We start from the raw sequence: 17,069 nt of genomic DNA on the forward strand, positions 1-17,069 counted from the left end.
GCCCGACCATGTTGTGTACGATGATAGACTGCATAGAATAGACTTGCGTGGGAAGGTGGAAAAGAATTGGAGGGAGGAGCATGAACCGTATATCCTTACATGGGATACGAGACAACAACGAGTTTGCCATGCACCTCCTCAGACTGGTGAGATGCCTCGCAATCATGATTATTACCGCTGGTACCGTTCGGTCACTCGAAAGTATGTCGATCGCAACAGCGCTAAATTAGATATAATGGTAATGTGTTAAATTAGATTTTATTGCCTACTTTGTTTTTTCTTCAGTACATGTAGGAACGTAAAATCAATTGATTTCTTTTTTCAGCAAATCTAGTTTGATCTGACTGACCTCCAATTAAAAAGACTTTCTATTACATATAGTATTCTAATAACACTTTTTGTTCTTAGTTGAGTATTTTAGTAGATCAAATCTAATTGTACTAGTTCTTTCTCCGTTTTAGATTGAAAGCCATTTAGCACTGTTGGAGATGCTTCTTGTAGGCAGCCGAGCACACAACCATGTCCGACATGTCCTAAATAATGTGGCTGGGCTTGGTGGTGGTCTTGCAGCAAATGGGCAAGCAAACAATGGGCATGAGACTGAGTCAACAGCTACTGCAACCCCAAGCACAAACGCAGCACCCCGAAGTACATCGACCCGTGGTCAAGGTGCTACTGCAAGCCCAAGCACAAGTGCAGCTAGGGGCCGTGGTCGGCGTGCAACAACCCCTCGGGTTGTAACTAGTCCCGAGGTACCTGCACCCATCCCACACGCATCTCCTCCACCCGAGGTTCCTCCACCCATCCCAGATGCATCTCCTCAACTCGAGGTCCCTTCACCCACCCCACCTTCGCAGCCCAGTTTTGATCTTGGTTTTGATTTTCATATTACCCCTCCTACGCACCCTGAGACACCCTCATACCCACCCACCAGCTCCAATGCACCCACTTTGCCCATGACAATGATCCCCACTCCTAGCTATACAGAGCATCATTACCCACCTACCTCATCCTCATCCGACCCTTTAGGACCTCCGGTTGGGATTGACACTGATGTACCGAACGAGCATTCCCCTTAGCAGCCCTCACCCCCACGAGGTAGACCACAACGTACTAGAAGAGCACCCACTTGTGGGACTGGTGAACACAAAATAGGACACAAAGGCAGCTCTATGGTATGATAACATTACTAACAATGTAATGATATATCTTGTGGTTCACTTTATTCTTATCATTACACCGAATATTGATTATATGCATCTAATGTCTTTGCAGCACGATGATGAGCCTAAGGATGATGCTCCACAGCCTCCTCCCCCCGCGCCCAAACATTACATAAGGGTTAAAAAACGCAAAATTGGTGAATCTTGAAAAAGAAGCAATACCTGAAATGTGGTGGATGTGGATGTGGATAATGTGAGGCAATGAGTTACAGTAAAATTAATTCCAAGCTTGGCTGCTTTTTAATTCATTTTTGCCACATGCTTTTTAGGAATTTTTTGATTTCTTTACTTGTTGAATTGTTTGTGATAGTGCTTCTAAATCATGTCTGTTTGCTTTTAAGGATGGAATTTATTTTCATACTGATAAGTGGAATTTGATATTATTTCTAGAGTGCAGAAGTGATACCCACAGTAGAAGGTTTTGTTGTTGTCGGCACAGAGAGTATTCCTTCATCGTCTGTCATTAAGCAACTGGCTTTAGCTGTTGAGTAAGTTTTTGTTGTTCAAATTTTTTGCCTTTATTTTTTTTGCTGTTAACTTTGGCTTTCCCTTTTGTGGAGGAAGAAAATACATTTCTCAATTCGAAACAACCCCCCCCCCCCCGCACCCCTCCGCTCTGCGAGCACATGCAGTGCATGCATTGCTGTAATCTTTAGTTACCACAATATGAGATTTCATTTCTTTGTTCCCGGTGTATTTAACTTGCTTCCCTACAACCTTTGCGCATCTTGCCTAGGGCTGGAAAGAAGTTGAAGTCATTGAAAGACTGTCTGGCATCATCTGCAGGTTCTTCACCTGTCAGGGAGAGGGCTGGGCAAATTTTTTTCCCCCAGCAGAAGCATGCTCTGTTTCAGGCAGAGAGGCATGCCCTGTTTCAACAAAATTTGCCCAGTGGAACTCGAGTCTCTAAAACTCGATTTCCACTGGGCAAAATTTTTTTTCCCCAGCAAAAGCATGCTCTGTTTCAGGCAGAGAGGCATGCCCTGTTTCAACAAAATTTGCCCAGTGGAAATCGAGTCTCTAAAACTCGATTTTCATTGGGCAAATTTTTTTTCCCCCAGCAGAAGCATGCTCTGTTTCAGGCAGAGAGGCATGCCCTGTTTCAGCAATATTGCCCAGTGGAACTCGAGTCTCTAAAACTCGATTTTCACTTGGCAAATTTTTTTTCCCCCAGCAGAAGCATGCTCTGTTCCCCCCCCCCCCCCCAAAACATGCAGCAAACCAAAAATTGAAATGTGTGCACACAGCTACGGGGAAACATAGATAGAGAAGCTAAAAATGTAATCTACAAATACTCATTGAGAGGTAGAGAAGTTGAGAATGTAAATGCACTTAAATTACATCAAAAGGCGTTCTCATTAGGCACCAAACTATAGAAATTGTTACGCTCTTTGCATAACCATAGTTTTACAATGTAAATGCACTTAAATCACAACAAAAGTCATTCTCAATATATCACCATTCTAAACATGTCCAACCACGCTTAATTTGCAATTCTAACCATACTACTCAAATCACAATCTTCATAGAGGTACATTGGATAGAGAATAACAAGTACATTCAACAACAATCAAAAAGTTCACATAGAGCCAATACAACGTAGTCACTTTTCCTAAGATCAGCGGTCCGCATGACAAAAACGTCGTCCATGGAAGGATGCCTGAAAAACGTAGAGTATTTACGTTAGGAGACAAGATAGTAAACATTAGGTAAACATTGAATGAACAACAATTATTTAACCGATGCATAACTTTTTGCCATCTACCTACCTAGTGTGGAACATGGCCACTTGTGGAAGTGCCACGGGACTGCGGCCATTTTCTGCGGTTATGCCCGGAAGCATGACACAGTCCACATGTCTGCTTGGGTTGACTCTCTATCAAATCTGCGCCCTCCCTCCGCCATCCCGGTTCTTGATCCTTGTTCCTCACTCCATCCATCTCATTCCTTATTCGTGACTTCACCGGTCGACCTTTGGCCCGCAACAATGCCGGATTAGGCAACCACTTTGGCCCCATGGGATCCCTCCATAATGACTGTGACTTAGGAACCACAAATGCATGCTCATAAGTGTTAAGGGCATGGTTCAAACCATAACATGGGTGAATATACGTGGTCGAATCAATATGTAAATAGTCACATACTCTAATTGCATGTGAACACGGGATCCTTATATTTTGCCATTTCCCACAACTGCATGTTTTTTCCCGTAACTGAACTTCGTAACTGTGGTTTCCCCCTCCTGCGCTACACGTGTTGAGTTGGGTAACTACTTGAAATATCAGCTCTTCATTGCTAAATGACTTGAGATAGTGTTTCTCAGATTTACGCTTATTTCCATCCCACGTGGATAAGGCATATTCACTCCATTTCTTACCCTCTGACAACTCATAATGGTATTCTTTGTGCCGGTCGTGGAAATATTGAACAAGTTTGTTCCAAGTGAACTCAACCAACGCGGCAATAGGAAGGCCCCGTGCACCTTTCAGTACACCATTGAAACACTCTGATATATTGGTTGTCATTGCTCCAAAACGTCTCCCACCATCGTATGACTGGGTCCATATATCCACATCCTCGCTCATTAGGTATGTGTATGGAAGATAATCTTGATTCTTTTCCTTACCATCCCTCCCCGTCACCTTCTTCTTCTTCCTAATGGCCTCAATTTCCACCTGCTTAATGGAGTCCATTATGGTAGCAAATTTAACTACCTGACTAGCATATCCCGCTTTCAACGCCGCTTACTTTAGAGTTGAGTTCTGAAAATGGGTGTTGAAGTTGCTAGCAACATGTCGAAGGCAATATCTATGAAATACCCCTGCTTTTCCATCATCCCTTCTAGGCCAGTTTGCAATGGCGTTTTTGATACCGAGATGTCGGTCAGAAATTATGCAAATGCCGTCGTCAGGTATCAGGTGGCCAATCGTTTCTCTAAGGCATCGTAAAAACCACCTCCAACTGGACCCTGACTCACAATCCACAACTGTAAAGGCGAGAGGGAATACCTTGTTATTAGCATCGGTTGCCATTGCGACCAACAACTTTCCCTGATATTTACCATACAGATGGATCCCATCAATACTGATAACCGGCTTGCAGTATTTGAATCCTGATATGCATGGACCGAAAGACCAAAACACATAATGCAACAATACGGTGTGATCTTCATCGGTGGGTGTGACACGATAGCAAAACTGCGTAGTCGGGTCCTGATCAATATACGCCATTAGCAACTTTTGCAGCCTTTGGTAAGATTCTTCCCAATCTCCAAACATAAGCGCAATCGCCTTTTGTTTCGCATCCCATACCTTGTAGTAAGAAGGCTTATGACCATTATATTTCGCCTCTATCAGAGATCTGAGATGCTTAATTTGAGTGGTGTGATCCTCACGTAACTTGTTATGGATTTCTGCTACAATAAAATTACAACTCATCATTCTACCATCATTTCGCACCCCAGTCGGTATACACGTGTGAGGACCCACATACACGGTGACCATCCATAGATTTTGGAGCTCGGGCTTCATAACTGCGTAGACATACCACTTGCATGACTCATGCACGCATTTCGCACAAAAATTTTTCCTCGTCGACCTAGTGATATTAAAGTGTTTGTTTTCCTTGAGGGCACAAATTGTTAATACGCGCTTCACCTCCACTTTACTGGCAAAAGTCAACCCTTTGCACAAATTCATCCCCTCTCTCTAAGTAGACACAAATGGCACCTCAATATGCGAAGGATCAACCATATTTTTTCAAGTATTTGCAGAGAATGACAACGCAGGAGGTGCGTAGGCAGAGATTGTGTTCGTAATGTTTTGGACACTAATAACATTGTCTGCATCAGGTTCAGTACCGTCCAATGTCTCATCGTTATCAATGTCCCTCTCAAAGTCCTCAAAGTCCCGAAAGTCCCCTCTGTCAATCATGTCTTCATCCTCATCTTTATCGGCAAAATCTTCACCGTTAATGGCAAGATTCTCATCAACATAGTCGTCATCATCATCGTCATCATCATTGTCATCATCATTGTTAACGGCAGTAGTCTCATCAACGTAGTCGTCGTCGTCGTCATCATCATCATCATCATCACCATCGGCATGAACATTATTATCCTCTACATGTGTAGAATACTCATATTGAGCATCCGGAATCATAACTTGTAAGCTTGTGGTTGTTTGTTGGATATCCTCTTGTCATCCTGCACGCGGCTCCAACTGTATGTACAACTCAATGTTACTTACTTCAACTATACTCTCCAACTTGTCAAACATGATCTTTACATGTTTGTCTGTTTCTATCACCATATACTTGTAATTAATACGGTGCTTGAAGATTTCATTTGGCATACGATAAGTAATTTGTATGTTGTGCACATCAGGATTCTTACACAACTCTTCCATGACAAACATCTTCAATTCATCAAGGGTTTTCAACCTACAATCAACTTGGGCATAATAGGTCTTCATACCCGGCCCCTCAAATGGCAATCCCTTGTTCGCATTGGGATTCTCAAGCGGACCACCGTGGTATATGATTATAACAATATCAGGCATTGTGAACCTGTTCAAGTCAAGTCCTATGTTAGTTAAATCACATAGTCGTAAAGTGAGGGAAAAAAGTAATGCAATCTTACCAATGAACATATTCAAGCCAGGTTATAGAGTGCCCATTAATATCTAAAGGCCAAGACGTAAACCTTCTAATCCTAGTGGATGGAGAGACGGAATTATCTATTACTCCATTGTGTGGTGACCTATAATGCCTAAAAGGGTTCTGAAAGAACTAGGTGGGTAGAGGAGCATGATTACATACCCATTCACTACATTCATTCATTACCCATTTCATACCCAAACCAATGATAAATAAAGTCAAAAAAACTTGAAAGATCATGATAAAAATAAAAGCCTAGAAATGATGAATAAAATTTTGATAATTACATACCCATTCATTACATTCATTCACTACCCATTTCATACCCAAACCAATGATAAATAAAGTCAAAGAAATTTGTAAGATCATGATAAAAATAAAAACCTAGAAATGATGAATAAAATTTTGATAATTACATACCCATTCCCATTCATTACATTCATTCACTACCCATTTCATACCCAAACCAAGGATAAATAAAGTCAAAGAAATTTGTAAGATCATGATAAAAATAAAAACCTAGAAATGATGAATAAAATTTTGATAACAAAAACTATACAAATAAATACTCAAAAAAATTAACACTAACAAAACAAAGTTCTATAATTCACAATATTGATAAATTAACTAAGTTATGTTAACTATCTACAAAATAAATGGTAAAACTCTTTAACTCACACCCATAGACAACATACCCAACTACAATGACAATCAAATTATGCAAACCCTTACCTAAGATATGAATTTGCTGAGAGGGAAGAGCAGTGAGAGTGGACAATGTGGTTTTGTGAGAGTGGACAATGTGGTTTTGTGAGAGTGAGTGGTGTGAGAGAGTTATGGGTGAGTGAGAGTTAGTGAGGCTAAGAGGAGCTCTGTTTTTAGGCTTTCTCTGTGAGTGTGTTAATGTGAGTCTTTGTGAGTGTTAATGCCACGGGCTGTGTTTTAAATAAACTATCCAGAGGAAATCGAGTCTATAAGACTCGAGTTACTTTGGAAAAACTCGAGTCTCTAAGACTCGAGTTCCATGCGTATGAAAACATAATTTAAAAATAAGATATAGTAAAACTCGAGTTTTATAGACTCGAGTTTTATCTGGAGTAAAACGAGTTTTAGAGACTCGAGATCTAGGTGGCATTTTGTCCACCTCAGCAAGCGCAAAGCGAGCATAAAGCGAGTTTCTGAGACTCGATTTTTTATGTAAATCTCGAGTTTCAAAAACTCGAGTTGTTATTTTCCTTTATAGTTTCAAACAATGCCTAACTTACTATATTGATGCCATCCACACCGCTAATCAGCACATTCCCCCCTAGGCAGCAAAGGCAGGAGACGGCGACGGGGTATGATGTTTCTCTCTCTTGGTCTTTGGGTTTCATTGGGTTTGTTGAGTGATCTGAGTGAGGGAGAGACAGAGTGTGTTGAGTGAGGGAGAGACAAAGTGAAGCAGGCAAGACTGTGAAATCAAGTTCGATGTTTATCACTTGATATGTTAGTTTTCTAAATAGTTTCAATAGTGTGCTAACTAACAAAGTAGTTTGAGTTTTACTGTTATTTTCCAAAAAAACCCCGCATCCTTTGACCAAACATTCCACCAAACTACGTACCTTTTCAGCTCATCCAATCTATTTGGCTTCAATTATTGATTGGCAGCAGGAACTAGGAAGTATGACACATACAAAAGTAATACCTCTGTGTTCTCTCATCCTATGTTATATGCAGTTAGTTATGCACAATTTCACATTTTCAGTTTGGTGCTGACAAACATATGACCATTTATACCCGTCTCTCTTAACATAACACTTTTGGTTCTCCTCTTCTTTTCCATATTGCATGTTCGCTTCCCATTTTTCATGAAATAGTTCGGGTTCTTGCTTCTTTGATGCAGCTTTTGCGGAGCCCAGTATTGTGCTGTGAATTCTCAATTGCTTTGCTATTTGGTGAATATCTCAAGGAAACCTATAAAAAACATTCGGGCTCTCAAAGGTATTTCAACATTCCATGTTTAATGTTTATAATTGTTGACTTTGTCATCTTTTTTTTCTTTTCTTTTTTTTTTTTTTTTTTTTTTTCAGTTTAGTTTTGATACTGAAATTGATAGAGGGAAATATTTATGGATCATAGTATTGTTAGTAGGATAGTATGAAGCAATGTCTGTATGTCTTTGAATATTACAATGGTTAGAATAATGATTAATAAATGATTAAATTTACCATTTACTATCGGGGTAAATTTTTTGAACAATGGGTAATTTATCAACAATATCAAAAAAAGTCTAAAAATTATACTTGGAAAGACAGAATTTAGGCACAGTTCTTTAAGTGCTATAACTTAGGTTCCAATCAAATTCAAACACATGGCTGCTTTGAATTTAATTGTTATTGGCAAAGATAAAACGTGACAATTGTGTGTTTGAATTTAACTGGGGAACCATTTAAGGCACTGTACCTAACTTATGCCCCCTACTTGGAAATTATATTGTTCCCAATCCAAACTGACCTTTATCAGCTTTCACAGAAATTATGGATATGAAATGCTAAGAATTATTGAAAAACTAGAAACAGAATCAGTGAAAGTAAGAAAGCTGCTTCATCTTAAACAGATGTGACTTTTGTAAAGCCATTGCTGTAAAATGTAAGGAGACCAGGAACCTCCATTAAGACAAGTCAGTTTGACTTGGCATAATGCTATGAACTGCTTGTTTTTCTTTAACACTATCTATGGTGATGCTGAAGTTGTTGCTTTTCCAAAGGTGGTGTTGGTTTTCCATAGGGAGAGGACTTCAAGCCATCTAAATGTTCTATGCATTCTAAACATACCTCAGTGCATATATACAATATGACAATTATGATTAATTTCTTCTATATTTGTTTCCCTAGATGGAATACCAGAGCCTTGTGTACACGGTGGATGAAGCACTTGCCGATATGGGATTTGGAAAGTTCCAGGCTCTTGTGCTTGTTTATGCAGGACTGGGTTGGTTTGCTGAAGCAACAGAGATGATGCTCATCTCTTTTGTAGGATCAGAAGTAAAGTCTGAGTGGGGACTTTCCTCAAGCGAAGAGAGCCTATTATCAACAGTTGTTTTTGCTGGCATGCTAGTTGGAGCATATGCATGGGGCGTTGTATCAGACAACTATGGAAGAAGGCAGGCCTTTCTGTTTCCACTCTTTATCTTGTTTCATTATTAATTAAGGCATATTCAATGTTATGAATACGATATGTGAATCAATTCATGGCTTATCAAGAACATGACAACTTATTATGTTAACGACAAGTGATCCAATTAATTCTGGCAGTTGATCATATGTGCATAATTCAATTGAAAGAATAAGTGCAATTGGTCTTTTTGCTTATTCTTGTTTTTATCTTTCAAAATTTTAAATTACTGTTTAGAATGGTTGATGAATCAAAAACTTCCTTAAGAGAACTTTATTTTTTTCCCCATACGATGAACCTAACTTTCAATGAAATTTGGGGAACATTTGTCACATTTACAACTGTTTAAATTGGAAACCTATTCAAGCTAAATGTTAAAATTAACTGCCTTTTTTTTTTTTTTTGGGGGGGGGGGGGGGGTGGCTATCAGAGCTTTATTTTCGAAAAGTACTGATATTTGTTATTTGTGAAGTGAATTATAATGAATTCTAGTGCCAATATAAGGAAATTTTTGGCACTGGGTTTGCCAAACTTTATTCTTCGAAAAGACTCATCATTAAAAACTAGACATTTTACTATCCTTGTGATGAGTTTAACCTTATGTTTATTTGTTATTCCCTTCACTTTCCCTTTTCAGGAGGGGTTTTCTTGGCACAGCTGTGCTAACTAGTGGAGCTGGGTTTTTAAGTACCTTCTCCCCAAACTATATATTATTTTTGATTTTTCGTTTTTTGGTCGGCATTGGCCTGGTTAGTGGTTCTGTATTCGCATGCTGGTTTCTGGAATTTGTTCCTGCTGACAATAGAGGCAAATGGATGGTTGTCTTTTCATCTTTCTGGACATTTGGAACAATTTTTGAGGCTGCACTTGCATGGGTATGTTTTCCATCTTTTCTCTTTAAAAAAATTTGTGATGAACCATTTGTAAGGAGTTAAGCAGATGGGTTATCCCATAACCCAATAAGTAAATGTTAGAATAATTGGTAGGTGACTAAATTTTCCATTCCCTATCAGCTTAAGTTATTGGAACAGAAGGTAGATATTATGATACTAGTGCTGGTAGTCATGAGTTCAAACTATGCCTCCTCTCTACCTCCCAATTAAAAATTAAAAAGTCCTTGTGGGCTCTACTAATTAGAATAATAGTTAAGTGATTAAATTTATTATTTCCTATTAGAGTAAGCTTTTGGGACAAGTGGTAGTTTATAAATGGATATACAAAGTATTGCAATTGTTGAAAAGCACAGTTTCACCAATAAATTGAAGGAAACTGACTTAAAACTCTTATCTTGTGATCTTTTGACAATTTATGATTGAAATACTGGTGACCAGAATACAAAGACACCAGGAGTATATGCAGCTTAATTATGTCATTTTTATTGTAGATAGTCATGTCAAGATTGAGTTGGAGGTCGTTACTGGCATTCTCTTCTTTACCATCATTTGTTCTGCTTCTCTTTTATAGTCTTGCTCCAGAATCTCCAAGGTATCTGTGTGCGAAAGGTAATACTATTGATGCACATCGTATTCTGGAGAAAATAGCTCAACTAAATTAAAAAAAGCTGCCTTCTGGCCTTCTTGTTTCTACTAGAACAGACATACAAGATGAAGAATTTGCTCCAAAGGAAGAAGTCCCTTTACTCTCATCAACTAGAAAGAATACTGAGGAAAAAAGAAATTGCATGTCACCAGTTTTTATGCTTTTCTCATCAAACTTAACTCGAACAACCCTTCTCCTATGGACGTTTTATTTTGGAAATGTATTCTCATATTATGGTATTATATTGCTGACGTCTGAGCTAAGTAGTTCAGAAGCCAAATGTGGCTCAACCACTTGGCAATCAGAAGGTCTCCAGGATGCTAGCCTCTACATTGATGTATTTATCAATAGTTTGGCAGGTACTCTAAGTCTGGTTTCTACTTTCTTCTAGACAACTTTGAAATTTTATCCATAACTATTTCAGATTCCTTCTAATATTATTATTGATAAGGTATAACTCAATGTTATTTTCCAGAGCTTCCTGGACTTCTGCTATCAGCGATACTTGTGGATAGAATTGGCCGCAAGTTAACCTTCATTATTATTCTTACCCTAGCTTGTATATTCCTTCTGCCACTTGCTTTCTATCAGTCTGCGACTTTAACAACAGCATTATTGTTTGGAGCTCGCATGTGTGCCATTGGATCCATCACAGTTGCCTATATATATGGCCCAGAGGTACCTCCCATGATTAGTTTTGAAAGAGTTTTATTTTGGACTCAATCAATATATAGATTGTTTTGACATGGAAAGATATCTCTTAATTAAACATAGGAAAATTTGATAAACACATCCAAATAAAATTTTCTAAGTCTTGCATATTTGATCCCCCCTCCTTTTTTTTTTTGTTGGTATTTTCTTATTTTGTTATTTTATCATGTATTCATTTATGTGATCTGAGTAAGTGAGGTTCATTTACCTATGAAGATGAGCAGCCAACACAACTGGAAATATCCCCAATAGTGTCTTCCACCTTCTCTTTTGTTATGTATAGTTTGTTACAAGATCTAGTCAGTATAAAAGTGCAAGCATTTTATGGGTTGATTGTCTTTGCCTAGTAAAAGGGCAAAGAAAATTTGTGTGGGTGTGTGTTTTGCATCAATCAAAGAAAATGTTTCTTCAGTTGGACTTTGTACTTGTCCGGCATCTTCATCCTCTCTCCAGTGCCATTTAGGCAGTGTTTGCTATCCTCTGGGAATAGATTGGTAACATGGCGCTTGGAACACTAAACAAGTCAACTGTAAACTATTATTAGTTGACTTTAGGAGATCAATTTCTCAAATGTATTTTAATATAGGTCCGTTTAGATAGAATTTATTGCTGAAAACTGAAAACAGTATAGCAAAATAATTTTTAAATGTGTGAATAGTATTGTAAGACCCATTTTTAATAAAAAAATGACTGAAAATAAAATTTGTGGGTCCGTGAACAGTGCACGAATGCACTGTTCACGGAAGAAAGTGTCTGAAAAGTCAGAAATATATAGCTACTGTTCATGAACAGTAGCCGTTTGTCTCCTGAAAAGCGTGCTGCAGCAAAAAAAAAAAAAAAAAAAAAAGGGTGAAACGCAGGAAAGTCAACAAGTGCGGCTGGGGAAAAAAAAAAAAAAAAACAGCAAAACGTGAACGCAGCAAAACGTGGAAATAATAAGCTGAATCCAAACGCCCTCATATTCTCTGGTTTAGTGATCTTGTTGAAGGGTTTAATCTATATAAAGTATTTAAAGAGGTCGATGCCATTACTTATGAAGTTAAATTACTCATTTTTCTTCCCCCAGCTTCTTGACAGTACTAATCATGTAGAAAGCTATTATTGAATTCAAATTGACTAAGTTATTAGTATTCTTTTTCTTTTTCTTTTTTGAAGATATACCCAACTTCTGTGAGGACAACTGGGATCGGAGTTGCAGGTGCTGTGGGAAGAATTGGTGGAATGATATGCCCCTTAGTAGCAGTTGGATTGGTCACTAGTTGCCATCCAACAGCTGCCATTATTCTATTTGAGGTTGTCATTGTTCTCTCAGCCATCTGTGCTTTTCTCTTCCCATATGAAACCAAGGGACAAGAATTAATTGACACTGTAGTTGTATCAAAGTCAAAAGAAGCACAAGTAGTTGGTGATTAGATTATACCCTTACACCAATGTGTGACAAATTAAAAGAAGAAGAACAACAACAAGCTTCACATGTTTTTTTTTTTCTTATTACAACTCAGTTTAATGCAATAATCACTCCCCCAAATAGTATTATTTATTCATAATGTATGTGTAATTATTGTTCTAATAAAATCAGTTAAGCTGAAATGTAAGTGTCATCCTGTGCAGTAAGCCCTCTAAGTTCTCTCTGTCCCTTCAAATGTTTCATTTTTCTCTCAAGTCTTTTAAGCTGCATTACATGGCATTTTTCTGAGCAGTTACAATTTTTCATATAGGACTGAAAAAAAATATGATTAGCTGCTCCATCATGCCTCAAATTGTCTTTGATTTTTTTGTCCCATGTTGCTTTCACTTGAGAATGCCATTACACATTAGCACTGGTATGATGCTACCCCTACCATGATGATTCCCTTTTTTGAATAACTACAAAGACATGCATGAATGGTTCAAAACATAAGTTATGAATTGCAGAAACACAAATTTTAAAGTATCTCCAATGTATTTTGAACTATTAAACAACTGACCTACAAACTGGAAGGAAAGCTCCAAATCCGGAAGCAATTAAAAACAATACAATGCTCTAACTAACAGCTGAAACCTTTGATTTGTTTAACATATTGTCAGCAAGCCAAGATGCCTTTTCAAGAGAACTCGTTGCAAAAAAAATTCTGTTTCACAAATGAGACCGTAACCCAAAACATAGGAGCCCTGGTCTCTGCTCTCTGGCACTACATGGAATAGTGAATGAGTAGTCAATTAGATAGTTGTGCAGGTTGTGGTTCTTGTTTTGTTCTCACATCTGATTTCCACTCCTTTAGGGTGGTAAATGGGACTTTGAATCTTACTGTTCTGGTTCAGTGTGTCTTATAATCTTGAGTAGGGATGGCCATCAATAAGGGGAACTGGTATGTGGTGTTTCCGCTACATGCAGCATCTTGTTCACATTATGTGGGTCTTACAAATGAATGGGGCCCACACAAGATGAGTGAGATATATAATATACCCTTTCGACTAAGGGATCAGCAGGGGTGGGATTTCCCCAACCTGAATCGGGGCGGATGCGAGTATTGATCTATTGCCTTGAACCCATCCCTTCTTAGGAAGAAAAACATAAATTTTCAAAAAATTTAAAAATATATGTTATTTTTCCCAACTCCACTTTTTACCTTTCACCGCATATCTCTCGCTCGCTCATTAAAACCAGCGCTGCTGGAACCATCAATTGTCATTGGATTCTTGAGAGTTTTGTCAAATGAGAAATGGGCAATGAAATCATTTGTAGAAATTGTTTCAAATTCATACTTTGACTGAGTTTGGGTTTTCTTAGTAGAAAGAAAGTTTATTCCTTGTCAAAAGTTTGCATTAACACCTTGAGGAGTAATTTTGTAAACATTTCATATAGCATGTTCAGAACACCACTTAATCTAAAAATTTAAACCAATAAATTTGAGTCTAACAATGTTATATTAACAATTCACATTTCTTATTATAATTCAATATGAGAATTTACCAATTAATCGCACATTAATATTCCAAAACCACTTAATCTAAAACCCAATCACCAAGTAAAATAATTCAATGAAAAAACTCAATGAAGTAATAAGTTGTTTTATATTAAAAAGTAAAATAATCCTACAATAGGATGGTCGCTAGTTCCATTCAGTAAAAACCAAAATGGAGCAAAAATACACTTTAGCCCCTTATACTAGGGGTAATAGCACTTTGCCACCCAAACCTTTTCTTCTACTTTTTTTTTTTTTTTTTGGTGTGGAAACTGCCAAACTTTTTCAATGTTACCCTATTGTGTATTTTTATTTTTTATTTTTTATTTTATAAATAAAATTTCAACTTATAACGTTCACTTCATGATGATTGTTTTTTATCATTAGGCCAAGACATCAATTAGTTTTTGGTGTAGGCCGAGTTTGAACCACATCTCTTTTTGTTGACAAGATATTTTACCAATTGAACTAATCAAAACTTAGTAGAAGTTTTGACAACATAGTCAATATCCAATAATGCAATAAGCGATTCTTTTGTGCAATATGTAATAATGTATGGCGTAGATAAATCCAAATCTCTTTCGTCTAAAAAAATGTTAAATTACTAATTGTCTCAAAAGCTTAACCTATTGAAATATAGTAAATTTAATCATTTAACCACATACTTCTAAACACTTCCCCTCACGTGTGGGCCGAAACTACCTTTTAATAAGTGAGGTTCAACATGTGGGAATTTATATAGGAGATAGAGTGGAAGAAACAGGGATTGAACTCATGACCTCCTACTCTAATACCATGTTGAATTACCAATTGTCCAAAGAGTTTAAGTTATTGGGATATGATAAATTTAATCATTTAACCAAATACTAGACATTAAAAATATCTGGTGATTGGACAGAGAAGTCTATAGGAGGATTGAGAACAACTATAGAAGAATATGCGGCTCACTTGGAAAAAGTTCTAAGACAAAAGAGGTAGACAGGGAGGCACAGACAACATTTCGGGAGACACAAAGACGATGAGAGATAGGATTGTAACATCGATACCCCTTTTGAGTTTTGTCATAGCCAAGGAAACAACAAAGCCTGGATCGAGGCTCAAGTTTATTGTGCTCATGAGATTGAAAAGAACGAAACAGGCAAAGCAGAAAAAACATAAGTGGTGATAGTCAGGAGTTAATCCAAAAAGGAGCTCATATTGAGTTTGATTTTGGATGATAGTGCTAGGAATGCGATTAATAGTGTGAACAACATGAAGAGTGGCTTCGCCTAAAAAAGGAGTAGGAACTTTGGCAGTGAGAAGGAGAGCACGAACAGTGTCAAGAATATGATGAAGTTTTCATTCAGCTCTACCATTTTGCTGAGAGGTACTTGAACAAGTTAGGTGATGAATAGTACTATAGGAATGCAAAATAGCTTGGAAAGCATGTTAAGTGTATTCAAGAGCATTGTCAAATCAAAATTTTTTGATGTGTTTGGAAAATTGAATTTCAACCATTTTTGCTAAGTTACAATATACTTTTAACAATTTAGAACAATGTTTCATATGAAAGATCCAGCTATAGCGAGAATAATCATCAACAAAATATCGAAATTCGTCAATACTAGAGATAGAGAAAGACCCCAGACATCAGAATGAATTAGGTCAAAGACATCAGTAGACATTGATTCACTAGTATTGAAAGATAAAGCTAGTTGTTTTCCTAACTGACACGAAATACAATCAAATTTTTCTTTGGACACTGAACCTAGCAAACCTCTAGAAGCCAAGTGTTGTACCCGAGAGGAAGATGTGTGACCAAGTCGAGCATGCCAAAGTGCAAGAGAAGGTATAGAGGAAATTGCAGTAGCTACAACAGCAACGAAAATAGAAGCAATAGGTGGAAGATGAAGGTTGTCCATAGGAAGGATACGCCCAACTTTAGGATTGGTCCCAAGCTCTTGTCCCATCTTCGAATCCTGCATAGTACACCCAAAATAATAAAAGATAATGCGATAACCCCTCAGCTAATTGTTCCACATAAAATAAATTGTAAGAAAGGTTAGGAACATTAAAGACCACAGGAATCAAGAGGTTGGAGGTCGAGATAGAACTTATATTTTGACCAAACATTGTGGAACCATCTATTGTACGAATATTAAGAGGGTGTGTTGTAGGTTTAAGTTGAGAAAATAAGGACAAGTGAGGTGTCATGTGATTGCAACAAGCAGAATCCATAAGCCAAGAAGAAGGAGACATACTAGATAAAATAGAGAGAGAAGAAGAAAAAGATTCATTACCAACCATACGAATGGTATTAGCGATGATGCTTTGTAAGTGGGCTGAGGAAATGGTAATACTATGGAAATGGTGATTGTGGATCCAAAAGACTTGGACTTTGTGGAGATGGGAGCCATTGGTTGGATATTCTCAGTGTGAGTAACAATAGCAGTAGTAATGGAAAAAGCTAATTTGTTGCGATAATAGCAAGTCTCAATATTGTGGCCAAAACGTTTACAAAAATTGAAAAACCGTTTATTGGATTTTCAACAGCAATTGTTGCAATAAGAATAAGACATGTCCTTATTCTTCATTTAGAAACAAAATATTCAAAAATTGACTGCAAAAATGAAATATATGTGAAAGTTAATGGTCAACATTGCCAAAGTCAACGGTCAACCAGAGTTAGTCCAAGTCACTGAAGATGACGTTAGCATAATCAGCGGATGACGTAAGCTCAAATGACATCAACAATGACGTGGCAGATGACGTCAACATATGACTTAGCTAGGGTGACGTGGCAGAAGGACATCAGCAGGCAGTAAGGAAGCGTGTAGATGAAGAAACAAAAAATTAAGGTGGC

At 37.7% G+C, this 17,069-nt stretch overlaps 1 pseudogene; it reads left to right on the forward strand.

Moving 5' to 3' along the window:
* The first annotated feature begins 8,387 nt into the window (after positions 1 to 8,387).
* Positions 8,388 to 12,795, forward strand: LOC142605388 (organic cation/carnitine transporter 7-like; annotated as a pseudogene).
* The last annotated feature ends 4,274 nt before the right edge of the window (positions 12,796 to 17,069 follow it).

Source organism: Castanea sativa, chromosome 7 (genome assembly GCF_040712315.1).
Source record: "Castanea sativa cultivar Marrone di Chiusa Pesio chromosome 7, ASM4071231v1".
Taxonomy (NCBI): Eukaryota; Viridiplantae; Streptophyta; class Magnoliopsida; order Fagales; family Fagaceae; genus Castanea; species Castanea sativa.